The sequence below is a fragment of the Rhinolophus hipposideros genome (assembly GCF_964194185.1).
Source record: "Rhinolophus hipposideros genome assembly, chromosome: 19".
Lineage (NCBI taxonomy): Eukaryota > Metazoa > Chordata > Mammalia > Chiroptera > Rhinolophidae > Rhinolophus > Rhinolophus hipposideros.
The window spans coordinates 50,840,491-50,861,561 of NC_138065.1; the positions used below are offsets into that span (position 1 = coordinate 50,840,491).

Consider the following 21,071-nt stretch of genomic DNA (forward strand, 5'->3'; position numbering starts at 1 on the left):
TTCATAATGACATAGACAAAAAACAAACAAACAAAAAACATAGGTGGAGAGCCACAAAACCAGCAGCCGAAACAAAAACAAATACAGGGTAGCCACTGCAGGATGGTTGGATACCAGCCCTTTACTCTGAAAATGAGTAAATGAAAGAGGAAGAGTGGTTATGTTTCTAGAAGATCAGCATGGCTGCTCTGTGAAGAGAAGGTTGTAAGAAGAGTGGAAATAGGGAGACTTGTACTGAAATCCAGGGACTGTGCAAATTGCCAGGGATACACAGAAGAGCTTGTTCCTGACCTGGAACTCACATCCTAGTGGGGTGGCCACCTTGTGACCAGGCAATGGCACCCAGGGGTTCTGCATAGTAACAGGGACAAGCAGACGAGCCAAAGGAACACGCAGGAAGGATGGGGATTGCGCGAGCTTGGGGTGCTAACCCAGAGAGGTGAGGCCAAGGTATCTTACCGCTTGAGTCAGGAATAATGACAGCCCTATCCCACCCCCGTGGGAGCCAATGGGAGCCTGAGGGAACCGAGCCAGCAGTGATCAGCACTGACCCAAGACACGGATGGGATTCACCTGGCAGGAGAAGGAGGGGAACACTGAGCCCACCAAGGAGGAAGAGACTGGGGAAGACCGGCTGAACTTTGACCCAGCCTAGCCACAGAAAGGACAGGGCTCAGATCTGCATTTTTTAAAGGAAAAGCCCAAAGGAAATAAGAAAAGAGAGAAGAAACATAAATCCATTCAGAATAAGCCAATATGCAGGGGAAAGAATGCTTAGAAGGTACTTTTGAAGTAAACAGGACACTTACACTCCGTGAAATGGAGTACAGGAAGATAGCTGGAGCGAAATCATCAATCCCTCAGGTGTGTTTTATGTGAGATGGTCCGCATGGGCTTTGCACATACTTGTTGGGCCCACGATGTCTTCAGTAGAGTCCAGGGATGATTACATTGGCTTTAAAGCAGAGCGAGCTAAGGCTCAAAGGGACCCAAGACTTGCCTGGATTCAGAATCAAGACAGCAACTCCAATCTTTTAACTCAGCTCCAAGCCATAGTCAGGTTGGCAAGAACCTGGGAAAACAACCTAAAGGAATTTGGGTTCCTCTGGGTGAATGATGCCGGCACACTGGCGTCCTGAATACATAGGGGAGCATGTGCAGTGAACAGTTCTAGGAGGACAAAGGCAGAACTTTGTAAGATGAACTGGAGAGAAAATGTGGAGACAGGAAGGAGGCTTGTGAATTGTCCGGTGTAAGTTGGAGTGGAAGCAGTGAACATGGGAAAAAAGGTATAAAACACTTTTCCTAGGGACTTGGAAAGGGATGGTTTCAACACATTCTACAAACTTAAAATGTTATTGATCTTAAATAAAAGGAAAAGTAGGGAGGATTTTCTGAAGATAAAAAACATGAGGAAGAAAGAATAAAAGATGACTCCAATATTTTAAGATTGAGACAATGATACAACACAGAAATAGAGAAATTTGGAAGGGATGGGCTGATTGGGGGAGAAAACTAATATATTTAATTTGGGGTAAATGAGTTTGAAGAGCACGAGAGGCATCCAGGCAGCGATAATTATCAGGGTGCAGGAATCAATGCAGTGCTGAAACTTATAAGTAACTCTGAGAAGAGTACAGAGGTAGAGGTCAAGGTTAAGACTCTTTGGGGAATTTTCCTATTTCAGCTCATCCTTTTTAGAGGATTGGTTTTGCCTTTAATGGCTCTACAATTAAAGAGAAGTATGATGCTCTGGAACGGTAATGGAAAGTTTTGAAAAATCAGACTGATAAAGGAAGGTTTTACAATAGCCGCAGCAGCAGCCAACATTGATTAAATACTTTACTACAAAGAATTCACATTTGTTGAGTGCCTACGAAGTACCGAAGTACCAGATGCTTTCTCTATTCAGCCTCATGTAATAACACTGACAAACTGGGTAGATAAAAGATGTAGGAATCCTGGGACAGAATCACAGAACTGAAGAGGCCCTGGGCTACTAGGCCTGCCATTCCTTCTAGAGATGAGGAAACATGGCCCCAGGGTAGTTAACTGATAGTTTCTGAAGAGTCTGAAAAAGTCTCTTCTTTTGATTTTGATTTAATCACAATTGGGTTTGAATCCATAAAGAACTGTGCACCCTTGCAAAGCACCTTCTTGGTGTGAGAGTGCATTTTGGAATTGCATTTAGTAAGGATGAAGGGATGGCCTCCATCCCTTCATCTCTCTTGAGTGACAAGGCTGTCACCAAGCATAAGGCTTCTTCTGCCAACTTGCATGCAACCCTAATGATCAAACATTTCTGTTCTAAGTAACGTGCGATTTTCTCCGAGCCCCCACAGTTCAGAGCCCTGTAGCCAGTTTTGAGCTATTTACACTGCTCGAGCTTCTCTTTCTTCCGATTAACATTTCCCAGACTAACTTCAGCTCTGAAGAAAATATTTTTGGAAAGTTCTAAAGAAAAGCTGTTCAACTATTTTTGAGTTTTCAGAGTGAGAAAAGTCAATGTTTAATTGCTGCTAAAAAAAGAAGAAGAAGAAGAAGAAGAAGAAAAAGATGAAGTGCTTTGACGTTCTGGATACCCAGACAATTAAAAGCTATCTTCTCATGGAAAGTGGTAACTCAGCACGCTTGCAGTTCTCAGCAAAAATCCACCCCTACGGGGGGATGGGACATTGGTCCTGTTCGAGATTTCTCTTGCTGTGTAACAAATTGCCAAAAACTTTGCAGCTGAAGCAACATGCGTTTACAATCACACAGTCGCTGTGGGTGAGGAGTTTGGGCACAGCTTAGCTGGGTCGGCTGCTCAGGCGTCCCAGGCTGTAATCCAGGCGTCAGAGGAGGCTGTAGTTCGTCTGGGAGGTTCTCTCCCACCTTCAATCAGGTTGCCGGCAGACTCAGGTCCATGGCACTGTATGATGGAGGCGCATGTGTGCTTGCCAGCTGTCAGCCAGGGACCGCTCTCGACTCCTGGAGACCCCGCCCTTCTCTGTAAGCAGCTCACACATGGTTGTTTGCTGTGTGGGCATGGCTTGTTCTAGTATGTTCTTAAGGGCAAGAGCCAAAGAACCCTCCCTGCTTGGGTTCACCTGGGCTCCACGTAAGGGCTTTGGCACATAAGTCCTTGGAGAAGTAGGCAGTTTTGGGGTCTGCCTATATTGACTCTTCTGCATGTCTTCCCATCAAGTCTGCACCAGAGTTATCTGACTGAGGTCCCAACATTTTGGGACGTGAAGATCTTCCTATCTTCCTTTTCACCAGGGGCATCACTAAGAGTGGCCCATTTTCTAAGCCTTACTTCAGAGAACAACATCTAACACCCGTCCTAAATGAGATGCAATATTTGAAACTGAAGCTGTCTTGAAAAATAACGAGGCATATGGTTGTATGACTAACTGTTATGCTTGACCCAGAGTGTTGAGAGATGAGTTTCAGAGCCATCCCACCAGAGGACCCAAAGGCTGTCCTTGGCCTCTGCTGTGAACACTGAATAACTTTTACAGACCCTGCCTCCCTGGGAAAGAGGCACAGGCTTTATTCACTCACGACTCATCTTCCCCACGTACGAGAAACCTCTTTATCTAAGAAGCCAGAAATCGAGAAGCTACATCGAATGTTCTTTCTTTGAGAACCAAGTAAAAAGTCCGATAAGTTGACTGCTACTTTTATTTTAGCTGGGCTGGGACGTCTGTATAAACAGCCTTTCTTATGACAATCTGGCTGGCAGCATGACTTCTGGTCTGGAAGAGGAGAATCATACGAATGTTTTTCTTTCTCAGTCTCCATCCTCACCCCCCCCCTCCCTTTGCTGCCCTTTCTCTGAACCGAGACTACAGTTTGATTGGGGCTTTGTTTTGTGCCTTGGGCAAAAGTTTTGGGTTAGCTGAGGTCAGTTCTCATTTCATCTAAATCAGTTTGCCCTCACTCAATCTCAATGGAAAAACTTCAACAAAAATACATTTACATATAAGACTCAGTTTTCATTGAGTTCTGTGTTGGCAGAGGAGGCCAGATCCTTATCTCTGGAGGCACTTAACCTCTTAAACAATGTTTTATTAATTTTTTTTCAAGGAACCTCTACTTCATCATAAATCAATTGCCCCCCATGCTTCTCAGGCTGACTCCAGAAACTTGTGGACGTCTGGCATTTCCTATCATTTTAATGTAGACATGGTCTCAGACATAAAGAGTCTGCAGAACAGAGGATCCAGGGTCAGGAAACCGGGATTTTCATCCTGACTGTACCATTAGTGTGGCCTGGGCGAATTCCTACACCCCGGGCTCCTCATCTCAATAACAGGGGATCGAAGAGGATTTCAGTTTCTTAAACTCCAAGATGGAATCATTCAATTCATAGAAACTGAGTGGACACCCAAGACCATAAATAAGTCAACAGCTAGATACGAGATTTATTTGAGAACTTGCAGTTTTCTACGAGGTTAATAAGCAAGGAGTACTTCTTGACCTATCAAGAAGAGAGTGACATCAGAGAGCAATACAGGACTTCGAGCACATCAGAGCTGCTTTTCATATCAAATTAGTTCCTTTTATAAGAGGGGAAACTGAGGCATCAAGAGGCTCAGTGACCAGCCTGCCATTGGCTGAAACGTGCCAGTGCGGGTTCCCTCGTCTGTGCTTTGACTTCTCACTACACCTTGACTCTGATACTACCACTCAGAGATGGTCTTCATAATAATTGTCAGTAGTATCGTGTTTTAAAGGAATTCGGGTTTTAAATGCTCTGTTTCAAGCCAACGCACCAGGTCAGTCTGCCCGCTCCCCATTAGGGCTGTACCCACCAAGCAAGGGGCAGTGTGATAGTTGACACATGGCAGGTGTGTCCCAGGGATTCGAACACAAACAGAAGACTTTGATGTACTACTCTGTGTGAGATCACAGGAATTCATGTCTTCCACCTGCTTTGTCAGTTCCACTTACTCCAGTTATTTAAGGATGCAAGCCTGAAAAATACTTTCTTGGGACACCTTTCCAAGCGCTGCATTGAGCTCAGGTATTTGGATAGCTGTAGTCCACATTTATCTTGGGAAAAGCAGTAATCAGGATCGTTGCCTTTGGGAAGTTTACATATGGCATTTAAAAACACACAGATATGGGTTTTGTTCTATATAAACCCCTCCTCACCCCCCTGAATTTTATGTTTACAACAATCCTCAGAGAGTAAGGATAACTCATCACATTTTAGCAATAGTTACATTGGCTCCAGTTTGCTGGCAAGGAAATATCTACTCTTCCTGATCATATCTTGTTTTCTCCAAATTTGGAGGAGTGAAAAGTGTCACAAACATGGGGTTTTCAAGCAACTACTGTCTTCAGAGAAGCTCAATGCTAGTTTTAAACTGGTATCATCTGATGGGATATTTGATAAAATATCTATTTTTCTAATGAGAGGAGTTATAGATGTTTTTGTTTGCTGCATGATCGACTTTCACAATGAACATCAATTATTCTACTGTCCTGATCATACACCCATCACCTCAGGAGCTACATGGGCCCCTGGCCCGGCGCTCAGAGGCAGACAAGTGCACATTTGTATTTTTGTGGTCCCACTCCTACAGGTCCATCACCTAAAAGTCATGGCTAGCATGACAATTTCTAGTGGCCCCTCACTCACCTGAGAACATACTGCCTTGGGTCTTGAAACCAGATGCCCAAATTTGTTATCACTGTGCAAAGAATGAGAGGGAGGAGAATCGGAGAGAGGATTGTGGGACTTCAGAGCATGGAATTTTACTGCTATTTACTTTAGCAATAACTAGATTCTGGGTGGCACTTTCTCCCGGGCTCGCAACCATATATTAGTTTCCTAATTGGAACTTAGGGTCAGTGTGTTTACGTTTTCCTAAATAACAAAACCTTACGTCATTCATGGATCTAGCTAGGCAAGTTATGAATTATGAATGAGTGGATAAATAATTAAGTAAACAGAATTCAGCCCGACACAGCACATTCTCCTACACCCCCCTCCATTTCTGGGCAGCAGCACGGTCTGAATGTTAAAGAGAACAAGCGTCAGAGCCAGAGCAACTTAGTAAGGAGTCCAAATTCACCACGTTCTAGCACTGCCTGGAACGGTGCGCTTACGCTCCATTTTCCTCATTTGACAATGAGGAAAATGGAGCGTTTTCCTCCATTATCAAATGCTTGTGACAATAGTACCTACCTCTGATTTTTGTGAAAATTAAATGTGATATGTGTAAATCACTCGGTTCAGGGCTTGGCACATAGCAAATGTGACACCTTTTTTCCCAAGGCACACCTCCCTCTTCCAAACTTCTCTCATCCCTTTATCAGTCAGGATTGGCTCACTGATCTAGTGAAGAACACTTAAATTTCAGGAGATCCGCCGAATGGAAGTTTATTTCTCACCTACATGTAGAGAGTGTTAGGGGAAAGCTGGGCTCCACAGGTTGGAGACCCAGGCTCCTCCCATCCTGGGTCTCCATGGTTACCGTGGGGGGTGGAAGCAGCAGATGATGGCCTGTGGGCCAGCTCACCTGTGCCTGGGCTGCTCCAGTCCATGAGCCAAGAAAGGTTTTTTCCTGCTTAAATAGCTGTATTTTAAATAGTTTTTTAGAAGTACACACATAATATCCTTGATTTTGCGTCTGGGCCCACAGAGCCTAAAATACTTGCTATCGTGCCCTTTAGGAAAAAGTTTGTGAACCCCTTTCCTAGGGTCCTAGAGCAGAATCCCCTACCACCCTGGGCCCCTCTGCTTCCAGCCATCAAATGCGGGAAGGGGAGAAATAGAGGATCGCAGGAGATTTTCATAGGTCAGCTCAGGAAATGACCTGTGTTCCTTTGGCCAGAACTCGGTCAAATGGCCACACCTAAGTGCAAGGGAGGCTGGGAGACGTGCTCTAGTGTGTGCCCAGGAGAAAAGTCATGGGTTTTAGTAATCACAACACAGTACTGTCATGCCATCCTAAACACCTCACTATGTGACCCCTCGCCTCCCCTCTCCCCGACCCAATCCTCCTCATCCCTAAATATCACGACTCACTCCTCCCCTCCCTGGGGGTCCCTCCATAATGCATCTCCAGGGACCACCCTCGTATCCTCATTCCGACAACTTGCTGTTTTTGAATCCTTCTAGTTTTGTGTGTCTTATAACTCCTCTCTCTGTCTTTCCCCCAGATTTTAACATCGTAGGCTTCCCCTGCGATTCATTCTGCTACTGATCTTGCCCCTCGAACAACAGACCCATGATGGCTGGCTGTGCAGAGGGCAACTCCTCCTGCCCGACTTCCCAGACTCAAACTCTGAAATTCTATTCTGTGACCACGATTTCTTATTATTCTATCGAAGCCCTTCTTCCCCAACACCACTGGTCTTTGCCTGGTCTTCACAGACTTCAGGCCCCAGCTGTTTCTCTCTGGCTCTCCCTCTGTCTCTCTGCCTCTCTGTCTTTCTCTGACTCTCCGAACTCCTGTCTTGTTCTCTCACCTGCCATCCTAAGCCTGGACCCAATGATCAGTTATGTCAACTACTCTTCCTGACACTCTGGAACCCCCAAAGCCTTTCTCCCTATATTCTGCCTTGAGTATCTCCACATCTGCTTAAACCGTGTCACTATATATGTGCTCCACTTCTATTCCCAAGCTGGTGAGTGTCGCGAAATAAAACAGTGAACAGGCTAACTGTTTTCTCAAATATTTCTACTCTCCACCCTCAGCTGGGTGCCCAGATAATTAGCAATTCTTTCATTTATGTTTCCTACTGCATACTTAAAGGTTGCAATTTTCTTGTATCTGTATGTCTCATCCAAAGTCACTGAAGATGACTTTAATTTATTCATTTATAAGGAATTTAAATGATTCGCTCATGAATGTAATGCATGTTTGCTGAGAAACTATTATGTACCCTGTCATGCTTCCAATCTAATATTTTTCAGGACAGCTAATATGAGGGTTTCATCTTGCTCTTGATTTCAAAATGTTTCTGTATCTCTCTGCTCTCAGAGAATGAAGAATTACCCCACTCCCGCGTTTCTGAGGCTGGTGCATTTAACCTCTTCTTTCAGAATTTTCTTTTTGATCTTTGACTTTCTGAAGTTTATATATGATTTACCAAGGTGGAGTTCTTTTGGCATTTACCTTGCTTGGTGTTCTCTGAGCTTTCTGAGTCTGTGGTTTGATGTCCAACAGTAATGTGGAGAAAATTCTCTATCGTTATTGTCTCAAATATCGCCTCTGTTCCTGTCTTTCTTTTCCATCTGGTATTCCTGTTACATGTATAATATACCTTCATAGTTGTCTCACAGTTCCTGGATATACTGTTCTGGTTTTTAGTCTTTTATTCTCTTTGCTTTTCAGTTTTGGAAATTTCTATTGTTATATCCTCAAGTTCAGTGATTCTTTCCTTAGTCCTGTTCAGTTACTAAGGGGTCCATCAAAGGTTGTCTTCATTTCTGTTATAGTGCTTTTTATCTCTAATATTTCTTTTTTATTCTTTCTTAGAATTTGCATCTTTGTGCTTACATTATCAAATCTGTTTTTGCATGTTGTCTACTTTGCCCATTAATTCCTTTAGTATATTAATCATAGTTTTATGTTGTTTTTTACTTCCTGGTCTCATAATTCCAACAATTCTGCCATATCTGATTCTGGTTCTGACGTTTATTCACTTTTTTCAAACTGTTTTTTGCTTTTGGGGTGACTTGTCATTTTTGTTGAAAGGTGGACATGCTGTACTTGATACAAGGAACTGAGGTACTAGGGCTTTAGTAATGCAGTGGCATGGTGTGTGTGTGTGTGTGTGTGTGCGCTGAGGCGGGTATTCTGTAGTCCTGTAATTAGGTCTCAGGGTTTTGGTGAGCCTGTGAAATGGGAGAAGGGGGTCAAAGTTACAAACTTCCAGAAATAAAATCAATAAGTCAGGAAGACGTCATGTGCAGCACGGTGACTATAGTTGATAATACTGTAGCCTATTTGGAAGTTACTAGAAGAGCATATCTTAAAAGTTTCCTCACACACAAAAAAATTGTAACAATGGTAGAAGATGCTAACTACACTTATTGTGGTGATTATTTGGAAATATATACAAATAGCAAATCATTATTGTACACCTGAAACTAATATAATGCCAATTATACCTAAATAAAAAATCTGTGTGCGTTTAGTGTAATTTAGACTAAATTTTTTACTTTAATATGCATTTTCTATGTTGAATTACTTGTTTCGTGCTTCCTTTTTATTTTTAGTTTTTGCTTTCTTTTGGGTTAATCAAGCATTTTTATTGCCTCCAATTTTCCCTCCTTTTTTTTTTTCAGGGCGCAGCTCACAGTGACCCATGTGGGGCTCAAGCCAGCAACCTTGCTGTTATTACCATGTTTCCCTGAAAATAAGACATATCCCGAAAATTAGCCCCAGTTAAGATCATCAGCCAGACAGACACATTTAGTACGTTATGACGATGTTCCAGAAGAAGATGATATGACTGTATTTGAATAAATGTAGATTGTTATACATGAAAAAATAAGACATCCCCTGAAAATACGCCCCAATGCATCTTTTGGAGCAAAAATTAATATAAGACCCACTCATATTTTCAGGGAAATACAGTATTAAATCCAGTCTTATTTTCGGGGAAACACGGTCGCACCACGTTCTAACCCACTGAACTAACTGGCCACCCCTCCAATTTTCCTTACTCTCATTGCTAGTTACACGTTTTTAACTATTTTTTGGTGATTAGCATAGAGATTACAATATACATTTATAACTAATATAAATTATTATAATAGTTTTACTTCTTCTCTGAGAATTCAAAGACCTTAGATAGAATACGTTATCTTTAACCTTTTCCCCTTCATGTTATTGACATTATTATTTTAGTTACATATTTTTTAAATGCTATAAAACATGATATTTATTGTTTTATATAGTCAGTATCTATTATATTCACCCACAATTTTCCCTTTTGTAGTTCTCTTTCGTCCTTTATGCATTTTCACACTTTTATCTGGGACCACATTTCTTATCCCAAAGAACTTATTTAGTATATATTTTCATGCTTATGTCCTGGTCATAAATAATCTGAGGCTTGGAGGTGAGGCAGGAGATGAATGCGAATGTTTTTATTTCATCTTCATTTTTGGAGGATGTATTCACTGGGCACAGAATTCTAAAAAAATTATTATTTGTCACTGCATTAAGTATGGCATCCACTATTTTTGCTGAAAAGTTAACTGTCAGTTTTATTGGGCCTTCTTAAAAAGCATTGACTTTACTCTCCGGCTACATTTAAGATTTTCCCTTAACGTTTGGTATTCAGCAGTTTTAATATGATATGTGTGTGCGTGTGTGTGTATGTGTGTGTGTATGTGTGTGTGTGTGTGTGTGTCCTGTTTGGATTCTGAAGTGGTCCTTGAGAGCGTACTTTCAGTATTGTCACGGAAGTGGTTTTCAAGTCTTGTCCCTTTGAGTGGATTCTCCACTTTGTAATCAGTCTGCCGAAAATGCAAATTTCACCATGTTATCATCCTTCCAGCCTTCTAGATACATAGAAGATGAAGCCAGCTTCCTCATCCAGGTGTAAAAGGCTTCCCGCCCTAATCCACCTGGATTTGCATCCTCATTTCCTTCTCCTTCCTGAACCTAGGCTTCTCCTGGGCCAACGAGGAGGTAAAAGCATTCATCATCCTCCCCAAACTCTCATGTGTCTGTCCCTTTGCTTTTCCTATTCTCTGTCGGTAATCGCCTTCGCTTAGCTCTCCCCACACTGGCATGTGCAACCAGATGACCCTGAGTCATCCCTCGGGATTGATCTTAGACACCAACTCTTCTAGGTAACTTCTCTGTGGGCCCAGGCTGCACTGTATCTCCCATGCCTGCCTGACCTCCTTACCGACCCACTAGATATTAATCTAGAGAAGTCAGAGGCAGAGGTCCCTCATCTTTTAAAGCTTACCCCAGTGTCTGTCACATTGGAAGCAGGTATCTGTGGAGTAAGTTAGACATAATCAATATAACCAGGCTCCAAAGGATAACTGTTTCTTCTCATCATTTACTGGGCCCTTCCTGTCTCCAGGCCCTACACTGAGGGCCTTAGACACGTTATGACCTTTAACCTTCCACAGCAAGCTCATGGCCTATGTACCATAATCACCCCATCTTACAGATAGAGAAATTGAGGTTCGGAGAGGTTACACATTTTGCTTAAAATTACACACATAGTAAATGATGGAGCACAGGTTCCAATCCAAGCCGGTGTAACTCCACAACACACAGGCTTATTCACACAAATGGGGACTGACTAACCCTCTCAATTTCGAATTTCTGACAGAAGCACCCCCTTCCCAGCTTCACCAACAGTTCCCTGGATTTGAACACTAATTGTGTGTTGTCACCAACACAATGCTGGGTCAGGACAATCGATGCTTCTCAAGTCATCAAAAGCTAAATGAGAAAATAAAATTTTCACCATGTCTGAATTTAGCAGGCTTACTGCTGAGTCATCCCATGTCTCCGGGGCATTATGAGAACTAATATAAAGAAAGGTTCATTCAAATTCTCCTTGGGACCTAGGTGTGAGTTAGACTCCTGGAGACAGACCCTGGCTATTTTGGGCCACGTCTGTAGGACGATTTAAGCAGATTCTTCAGACTGCTGATTGAACATAATTATGCAGCTTCTATAGCTACAAAAAGAGCAAATGTGCTAAGCATGGTGGATTGCAAAGAAATGACCTATGGCTGCCTGGAATCAGGCGTTTTCTGAAAGGATCAGGACAAAAGCCTCTACACACAAGTCTACTGTGGCCTGGAGGGGTCAGGAGTCTTTCAGAGGCAGCTGGTCTGCAATCACATTGCCAAGTGACCCCACAAAGCTGCTCAAGCCTCTGAGCATCATGGGCACAGAGAATGTACAGGCTGGTCTCTCAGAGGCCTCCTCAGGGCTGGGGGTCCCCCCTTCCTGGGAAGGACACCCATGACAGTATCTATGGCTCAGCTGGGACCCGACACTACTTGGGCAGCCTCTGGATGCAGTCTCATCCTGCAGCGGGAAACTCCTTGGCTTCAGCTGCAAAGAGGGGAAGGGGTTGGGGGTGGGGAGCTCCTGTAAGACCTCCTTCCAGCCTGTCCTGTCTTCCTAAGTTACTCCTCCACACCCAGTTCCTTTCAGTTCTAGCGCCAGTCTCCCCGGAGTGTCACTCTCCTCAACCAGAACGGCGGCACAGGTGGGAATCGCTGTTTATCAGTGAGTGGCACAACTTTTCCTCACCAGGTGTGAATGCAAAAGTGCTTTGTACATGGAGAGAGGCTATGCAAATAGAAAACATCACTACAGGGTATGTTATCATTTAAAGGGTAATTGTTAAATTGCAAAGTAAGGACCCATGGCTACCTGGAACGATGCCTGTGACAAAACCAACCATGCAAATTGCCCTGTTAATTTCTCAGGGGTTACGAGAATATAGAAAATGAGGCCGAACTTATAAGAAATCGGAATAAAAATAGGTTTGGGAGGTTAGGCAGACCCCATTTTGGTTTTCACTTGTTGGAGGAAGTTAATGTATGATGAAACCTATAATTTGTACAACAGGCTACATTTTTAGAGCACTTGAACATGTTCCTGATCTGATTTGCTCTTGATAGTAACCATACGAGGAAGATACAATATAATCCTTTCGTCCAAATGAGGAAATAGATATCCAGGTGTCTGTCCCTTGTCCCTGGGGAATTAGGGTGAGGCTGAAACCTTAGACTTACTCTTTCGTCTTTCTACTACAGTAAGACTCCTCCACTGTACTTGGACTATAATTGTATGATTAAATCAGTTTTCTTTGCACTGTGCTACACCCTAGTCAAAAGCAGGAGTGGGAGGGGTGCAGTCAGGGATGTGTAGGCTTCGGGGGGTTCCGTAGTTGGCTTGGAGTGCTTGTGTAAAGTCACATAGAGTCACTCCTGGGATTGCATTTAATCAAGAAATTGTGAGTAGGTAGATCCAGTGCCCTGAACTGCAGACCTTCCACGGAAGCAAACGCGGCCCCATAATTCAGCCTGCCCCACAGGGTGGAGCGGATTCTGTGGGCAGTCTGCTCCTGGGAGCATGCTTGTGGCCAGATCCCTGCCCCCAGAGCCTGACATCTAGAGGAAATAAATGCACACACACAAATGGACAACTCCCTGTGAAACAGCATTTCAGAGAAAGGAGAGACCAGTGAGAGCAAGTGTGGCTGCAGGAAGCTGCAGGAGGGAAGTGTCACGCAAGCAAGCCAGGTGCAGCTGAGGCATTAAACAGACTGAAGGCAGAGGCACGTATTTCCAGATGGGGGGGGGACAGTGGGAGTAATGCTTACTGTGTTTTCCTGAAAATGAGACGTAGCCAGACCATCAGCTCTAACGCGTCTTTAGAGCAAAAATTAATATAAGACCCGATATTGTATTTATATTATATTATATTATATTTTATACTATACCCGGTCTTATTTATATAAGACCGGGTATAATATAAAATATAATATAATATAATATTTTTGATAAATAAGACTGGGTATTATACTATATTACATTATATTACATTATATTATATAACACTCGGTCTTATATCATATTAAAATAAGATCGGGTCTTATATTTAATTTTTGCTCCAAACGATGCATTAGAGCTGACTGTCTGACTATTTTCGGGGAAACACGGTAGAGGTGAGACTAGCCCGGATTTGTGTGTGAGACAGTGAAGACCCCAGCTCAGCTAAGGCAGGAGGGCCCCTCACTCATCAATCTCCATGTAGGACGGACGAACAGTGACGTCCCCTCAGACCAGACCAGCAGCACAGTGATGAGAAGAGGGTCCGCTCCGGTGACAGCTTAGCAGGGACGCCACCATCCCCCCGCCCCAAGCTCTATCTGTGATGCCAACCAGCATGATCCTCATGGTGGTGGCTGCCCACACTCTGTGTCGTTGTAACTCTTTAAAAGGGGGAGGTGTGGGGAGGTTAGGGGAGAGGAGAAGGAATGTTTTGGGGGTGGGGTGGGGCAGGGGGCGGGGGGATGTAGTTTCTACCTGAGCACCGGAAAAGGTTTTCCACAAGCTTAACTTACCCCTCCTCTTTGCAGGTTGATTCCTGACAATGATTTTCCCTTGTGAGATCTCCCATTTTCTCTCCCCTTTCCCGCTTGGTACATACTTTTTCTTCTTATGGTGGATTTCGTATTTTTAGCCCAGGCAGTTGCTGTGGCAACCACTAGAGCTGAACATTTTGTTTCCCAAGAACAAATGTATGGTTAAATATTCAAGCAATTTTCCATTGTTCAAAGGAACTGAGATTTCACAAGCATATTATTCAGACCATATGAGAGAAATTGCATTTTCTCTCCTTTATTTAAAGGGTTCTCACAGTGTTCACACGTTTCCAGGGTTGGGATGGAGGTCATGATGAATGTTGACATCAAACGGGGTAATCTCTTTCAGAAAGGATAAAGAATAATTTTATTATGTTTTACTCCCCCCACAATTTTTTGGAAGATTGAACCATAATATAATATACTCCAGACAACAGAGATGGGAGCTCATTTCCTCCCTCCTTGGGAAGGGAAGATGTCTAAAGAGGTACTCTTCCCCAGCCTTTCAATGTAGGGGGGTGTCCTTCCCATAGCTAATTACCCCCAGACAGTGCTGGCACCAAAATATGGCTTTTGTTCAATCTTCTGACTTTTTGCGTACATTAGAGAAGCTGCAGGAATTGCATTTACTATCTCTGAGTATTTTTTTGCCCCGCGAGAATGCTGCATACACATATTACAGATTGTGGATTGCACACATCTCTATTTTAGTATCTGAGGTTCGGAAGCTTATCTCAGCCTCCAGATTCCTTTCAAGTACACTGGAGTGTGAGAAAGGATCTCCCACACATCTAGATAAGGCATTCTTAACCTTGGGTCCATGAACTTGGATGGAAACAAATTACATCATTATTTTTGCTAACGTCTAACTGAGATTTATCATTTTGTTCCACTAAGATTGTAGGAAACGAACCACTAGTCACCACTAGAAACCCCACCACATTGCAGCTGTGGAAGGGTTACATTGAAAGGTCGTGTATACGTGTACTCATCACTACTTTCAAACTCTGGTCACTATTAGATATACAGCGCAGCCCGCCCAATCTTGCTGCTTCCTAAGTTGATAAAGAATATACATATTCTGTCATATCACAATTTGATTTTTAGTATTTTGGGAACTGTATTTAAATTGCTTTTCTTTGTAATAAATTATATTTTATTTTAGGTAGTTAACAATAATATTCTAAGAAAGGGGGGGAGGGCGCTGAAGGTTTTCCAGACTGCCAAAGCGGTCCATGGCACACGAAAGTTCAACAACGTCTAATCTACACGCGTGCACTCCCGTGGTGCTGTCTGTGTATTTATTTATGAGCAGCTGGGTCTCAAGGACACAAGCTGGCCCAGGACCTTCATTTGACTTATTGAGTCACTTTAACACTGAGCCATGATTCTCGGTAGCATGTGGGAGCCTGCCGAGGAAGGCCTGGCCCTTTTTGAGAGCCAGGGGTCCTTTCGAAGAAGTTACTGGGACACCATCACCGGGACACTTTCTGTCCTCTCTCATGGCCTTGGAAAGCCACTCTGTGTAACTGAAAACTCAGAAGCAGCTCTACAGAGGAAGTCTCAGTGGAGTCAGGAGTCAGAAACCATCCTGGGTATGTCAAGTAGGAAGGGATTTAATATAGGGAATTAGAGGCTGGGCTGGGGGAGCGAGGTCAGGGAAAGCTACCACTGGTTTTCCAGGAACCAGGGAGCTTAAGGAACTGCAGGAAACAGCACTGCCAGTCTGGGCTGCTGCAACACCAAGGGGCATGACTTGAAGAAGGACACCTGGACGTTGCCTTTCTTCTGAAGCCCCCACAGCTGCCTGCTGCTGCTGCTGCTGCAGGAAATGCAACGGCTCTGCGGCCCTGCTTTCCTGGTTCTGTACTTGCCTTTTGCTGTTGGGACCCAACCCACAAGCTCATTGGTTGGGATTCTGACAGGTGCAATTTTCAGGCTCCTGGCCTCTGGAGAACAGAGGCAGCACAGGGAGTGGGGACTCGGGGGTGGCAGGGGAAGATTGTGCAGAGCCTGCAGCAGATGGCCCAGCACACGAGTCTGCTGGAAAACACAGGCTTGGGTATTGGGATAGCTGAGCTCCGGCCTTGGCTGTGGGCCTGGGGTAACTCACACGTGTCCTGTCTGGGATTCAGCCTTTATATTCACAAGGGTTTACTGTTCAAACTGACTACATTGTGATTAAGTCCTGAATCCCAGTGGTTCTGGGAAGCAGCTCCTTGGAATTCGACCCCTTGCTGAGAAGACTGACGCCTTCCTTGGCGAGCACTGATGGAGGCGTGGGTCTGAGGAGAAGCTGTGAGGCGCCAGGCTAAGGAATTCTCCAAGGAGTCTTCAGGTTTGCTTGGGCTCAATGGAGACCTGTCCTTCCCAATGCCACCCATATACCCGAGAAAGCCACCGACGATGACGGGCTGACATTTTCCTCTGTCTATAGCTTAGGCAACCCACTAGCTGGAAAACAGTGACACTGATGCCAAAAGCCACGCCTGAGTGTTTCATGCTTTATCTGCCAGTCTCATCACATTTGTGCGCTCGGATGTGAGCATCTGGGAGGTAATTTCTTATTGACCCAGAGGCATCTTTGTATGATATCATCAACCGTCTAGAACAATCTCTCACTTATCTTCATATTCACCTTCACCACTTCCCCCCTCACTCCAGCTCCCCACTGTCTCGCCAAGTGAGGAGAAAACAGACTGAGAACACCAATGTCACAGATCCTCTCAACAGGACAAGACAGTGTGGGTGGCTGAGAGGCATTTTGCTGTTGCCCGCCACCCCTCCCACACTCACACACACCTGGGGGAAAGGGGGCAATGGCTACAGCCTTCTAGAACAGTCTTCTCTTCTACAGACAAGCATTTCCTTGGACTCAGAAAGCTGAGCTCATAGGGTGCCATGCTGTCACCAATCCAGGGAAGGCCAGACGGAGGACGTTTTGAAGAGCCAACAGTAATTCTCTGCGCTTATTCCCCCCAAGTGAAAGGATTATGTGCAGCTGAGAGAACTGGTTTAGCAGGAATTTTCAGGAAGGAAGAGACACACTCTCCGATTTTGTGCTTTACAAAGGGCAAGCTTAGTTTCCCCTGAGAGTGGCAATCTCCGGGCAGAGGTGGGGCAGAGTCAGGGACCCAGGCTTCCTGGCATCCTTGGCACCCTACAGTCTGTTGAGAGGAGCTAAGCTGGCTGGATAGCTGACGGTCATACATTTGGGGGGGGTCCCTGCTGTATTTACATTGCCTACTTTTAACACTGGAGTGACTAAGAGAAAATCAATGGACTTCACCTTTAAAAACCATGACTGACCATCAGTGTGTAAAGCTCAGCGCTGGAGCTACCTGGGATGCAGGGCTTTCTGACGTCGGGATTTCAGAAGCTGATCGAAATGAACAGCACGTGCAAATAACTTCGATACAACTCTGCGGCGAGTGCTAAAATGTGGTCACAGATCTCCTTCATGGGGGAGAGAAGAATTACTGCCTTCTCTGTAGATATGAGAAGAGTGGACTCTGAGGAAAATGGACATCTGAGTGACAGATGAGATCAGCAGAGGAGGAAACACTTTATGCAGAAGCCAAAATTTGAACTGAGGCCCAAAGTAGCAGGGTGGAGGCCATTATTTGAGAAACATGGAGGAATCTTAGACAAATTTACAAGATGGGTGGAGGAGATGGAATTACAGAGTTAGAGGCCAGCCTGTGGAAGGGCAGGCTGGATGGTTTGGAGTTTATCCCATAGACAGCAGGGAGTCGCTGAAGGTTTTCCATCAAGGGAGTGATATGCTCAGAGCTGTGTTTAGGGGCAATAGTGGAAGAGTGGACTGGACCTGGAGAGAGGGAAAGATTGGGGCATGAACTGGGCTTGGGTGTTATGAATGGCAAGAGGAAGACAGGTCTGAGCCATCACAGACGTGGTCTCCAAGGACAGGCTGCCAGCAGCCAGCCTGACTAATCTTGAGTTTCTGACACTCGAAAAGCCACAGGGTCACGGACCTGTTTGTGAACCACTAGAGCCAACACAGTCTACGAGATCCTCTAGTCTTTGCCGAATTTTACAGATAGGAAAACCCAGACTCAAAGTGGTCAAGTTCCACATTGTCACGTGGTGCAGTAGCAAAGAGCTTAATTTTCGTAATCACTTTTCACCGAACCTGGAAAGGTAGTTCTAATTCAAAATGTATTACATAACCGCTTTATGAAAAGGCCAATGGAAGCATGATCCAAGGCTTCCAAGCAGACCCCAGGTGTCCAGAAGGAATTCCTTCTGCCATATCCTCTCTTAGTACAGGGCGAGCTCAGTAAAAACAACTTTCCCTCCTATTGATTTTCCTTCCCCTTCTTGGTGTCTATGATTTGTCGTCTGATTTTGTGCTTCTTTATCTTGTAAAATATTATGAGGCAAAAAACTCGTCCTACCTGCAGCTGTGGCCCATTTCATTCCAAGTAGGCGTCTCGGTAGAACTCAGCCAAGGAAACCTGGTTAAAACAAAGACAGGGCCTGAGACATGATCCCTCCAGCATACTGAGGAACTAAGCCAGAGTACATCCCCAGAGTCTTCAAGAATCAGAGTCCTATGCTGCTGTGATCCTTGGTTACACCATGCCTTCCATCTCCTTAGCCCCAGGCCCAGCTTTCCTGTCCTCGCCCTGCCACCAAAGACAAGGACCGGCCAGGGCAGGCCATGCTAGACCATTCTGGTTTGCTCTGTCCTGAAGGAGGACTCTGCTATGTGGTTTTAGTCCTGAAATTTGTGCTTCTAGCCCCAACTCAGATGGGTATAGGCAGAGGAGGCGAAAATGCAACTCCAGCACCTTCTGTTAGGGGCAGGCAATGGGAACTGGAAAATTTTAATTCTGGGCAAAGGCAGAGATAAGGAAATCTTGAAAAAAAAAACACCTCTTATCTGTGTTTCCAGCCCCAGAGGAACACAAAATTTAAAGGGAAAGAGAACCACAAAGAATATAAATCCTATGAGACTTTGGGGCGTGGCCTTAAAAGCTTGGTAAGAGCTTAGAGCAGCACAGTAGCCCAGAAATGCCCTTTCAAGTTCGAAACCATATTTGTCGAGCATTCACTATGCTGTTTCCCTTTCTTCATTATTTCATTAGTTTATTTTTTTCCAGCTTTACTGAGTTATAACTGACATATGAAGTTATAAGAGATGTAAAGAGTACGATGTAATGATTTGATACACATATACGCTGCTCAAGGATTCCCCCATTGAGTGATTTAACATATCCATCACCTCACATATTTACATATAAACATTTAAGATCCACTCTCTTGGCAAATTTCAAGTATACCACACAGAGTTATCAACTATAGTCACCATGCTATACATTCAATCCTCTAAGAGTTTCTTAATTAGTCTTCACAGCAACTCTTTTAGGTCGGTTTTATTAAGCCACCAATCGTTCGGTTAAGAAAACAGGCTCGGAGAAATCAAATAAATGGTCCAAAGTTGTAAAGGGCAGAGCAGGCAGGCCGACTTCAATGCCTGTGTGCTAAAGCACCACCCCACAGTGTATCACCCGGCAGGAAGGAGGGAATTAATGAGTGATCAAATGTTCTGCTCATTTAACAAAGTCTGCCCCGGGCACACGGAGCATGACGACAAGGCACGATCCTGGCAATTTGCCAAGTACAGTCACTCTCTCTGTTGATAAATTCTATATTTTCAAGTTCACTTATTTGTTAAAATGTATGTGTAACCCGAAACCCAGGCTCATGGTGCTTTTGCACACTCATTCATGAACATATTCAGAACAGGAGAAAATGTGAGTCATCCGACACACGCATTGCCAGCTAAGGTGAAATAAGGCAACACACCTTATTTCAGCTATCAGACTGTAAATGTGCCCTTTTTGCAGTCTATTTAGTGCCACGTGTTTTGCATTTCTGTGCTGTGTGTGTGTGATTTCACTACTTAAAATGTCCCCTTTACATAGTGAGGAAGTACTATGGAATGTCCCTGAGCATAAGAAGACGGAGGCATGCCTTTCAGAGGACATCTATGTGCTGGATAAGTTCATATAGACATGAGTTAGGTGCTCGTGGTCATGAGTTCAACGTCAATGGAGCGACGATACATATTAAATAAGACGCCTTTAAACAGAAACACATATAAAATAAGGCTATGCATTGACCAGTTGGCAAAAATGTTGTGACCAGAGGCTTACAGGAACCTAACCCTGTACTTCCCCTAGGAACAATGGTTCACTGTTTGTGGAGGCTTTCTAGAACACAGCTGTGGGGAATCATGAGAATCAACTGTATTTGTCATCCCCGGGCTAGACAATCATCCTCAGAGTACATTGTGTCAGAGTAATATGTCAGGCATTGTGCTAGGTATGAGGAATACAGCGATGGAAAAGACAGATACCAACACAGTCCCTTCCCTCAAGGAGTGTGGGGCTCATAGGGAATGTGGGTACCAATCTGCTCATTACAAGAGCAATGGGTGTAACAGAAGAGGAACTGTGGCATGCCATGGGCGCATGTCACAGAAGAAGCTCACCTATAGGTAAGTACTATGATTCTCCCACACACAGGGGACGTGGGGACACAGGACGGCTAAGTCATCTGTTCCTGGTCACCTTTTCCCACTTTGCACAACTGCCTAGGAAGGTGGAAAATGTTGGGAGGTTGGAAGGTGGAAATGATGTGTAGACGCACTATGAAAGGGATCTTGGCTTTGTCGAGATCCACTGTAAATACCATGGTCAAGATCCACTGCACATGAAGAGAGATATGAAGAGCCCACGCGTGGTGCTTTGATTTTAGCAGCGTTTAGTGAGATGCAAATCAGTTTTCTAAGCATTTTCATTATTCACAACTTTCAAGGAGAAGTCTGCTACAGAAAGCAAGGTAGTTCTATGCAAATCCATTCCAGTCCCTAAAATAGGGAGTTTCATAGAGAAACATTTTCTTTCCTTCTTTCTTTTCCCCTTTTATTCAGCTCTGTTGCTTTTCTCTGGGGT

General features: G+C 44.3%; 1 long non-coding RNA gene across 1 annotated transcript in view; it reads right to left on the reverse strand.

Annotated features, from left to right (window-relative positions):
• The window catches only part of LOC308487641, a 144,431-nt gene that overhangs the window by 109,513 nt on the left and 13,847 nt on the right, over positions 1–21,071 (reverse strand). Inside the window, exon 2 of the long non-coding RNA XR_013991735.1 lies at positions 18,507–18,566. This is a non-coding gene — a long non-coding RNA (uncharacterized lncRNA). The remainder of the gene's footprint in view (positions 1–18,506; positions 18,567–21,071) is intronic.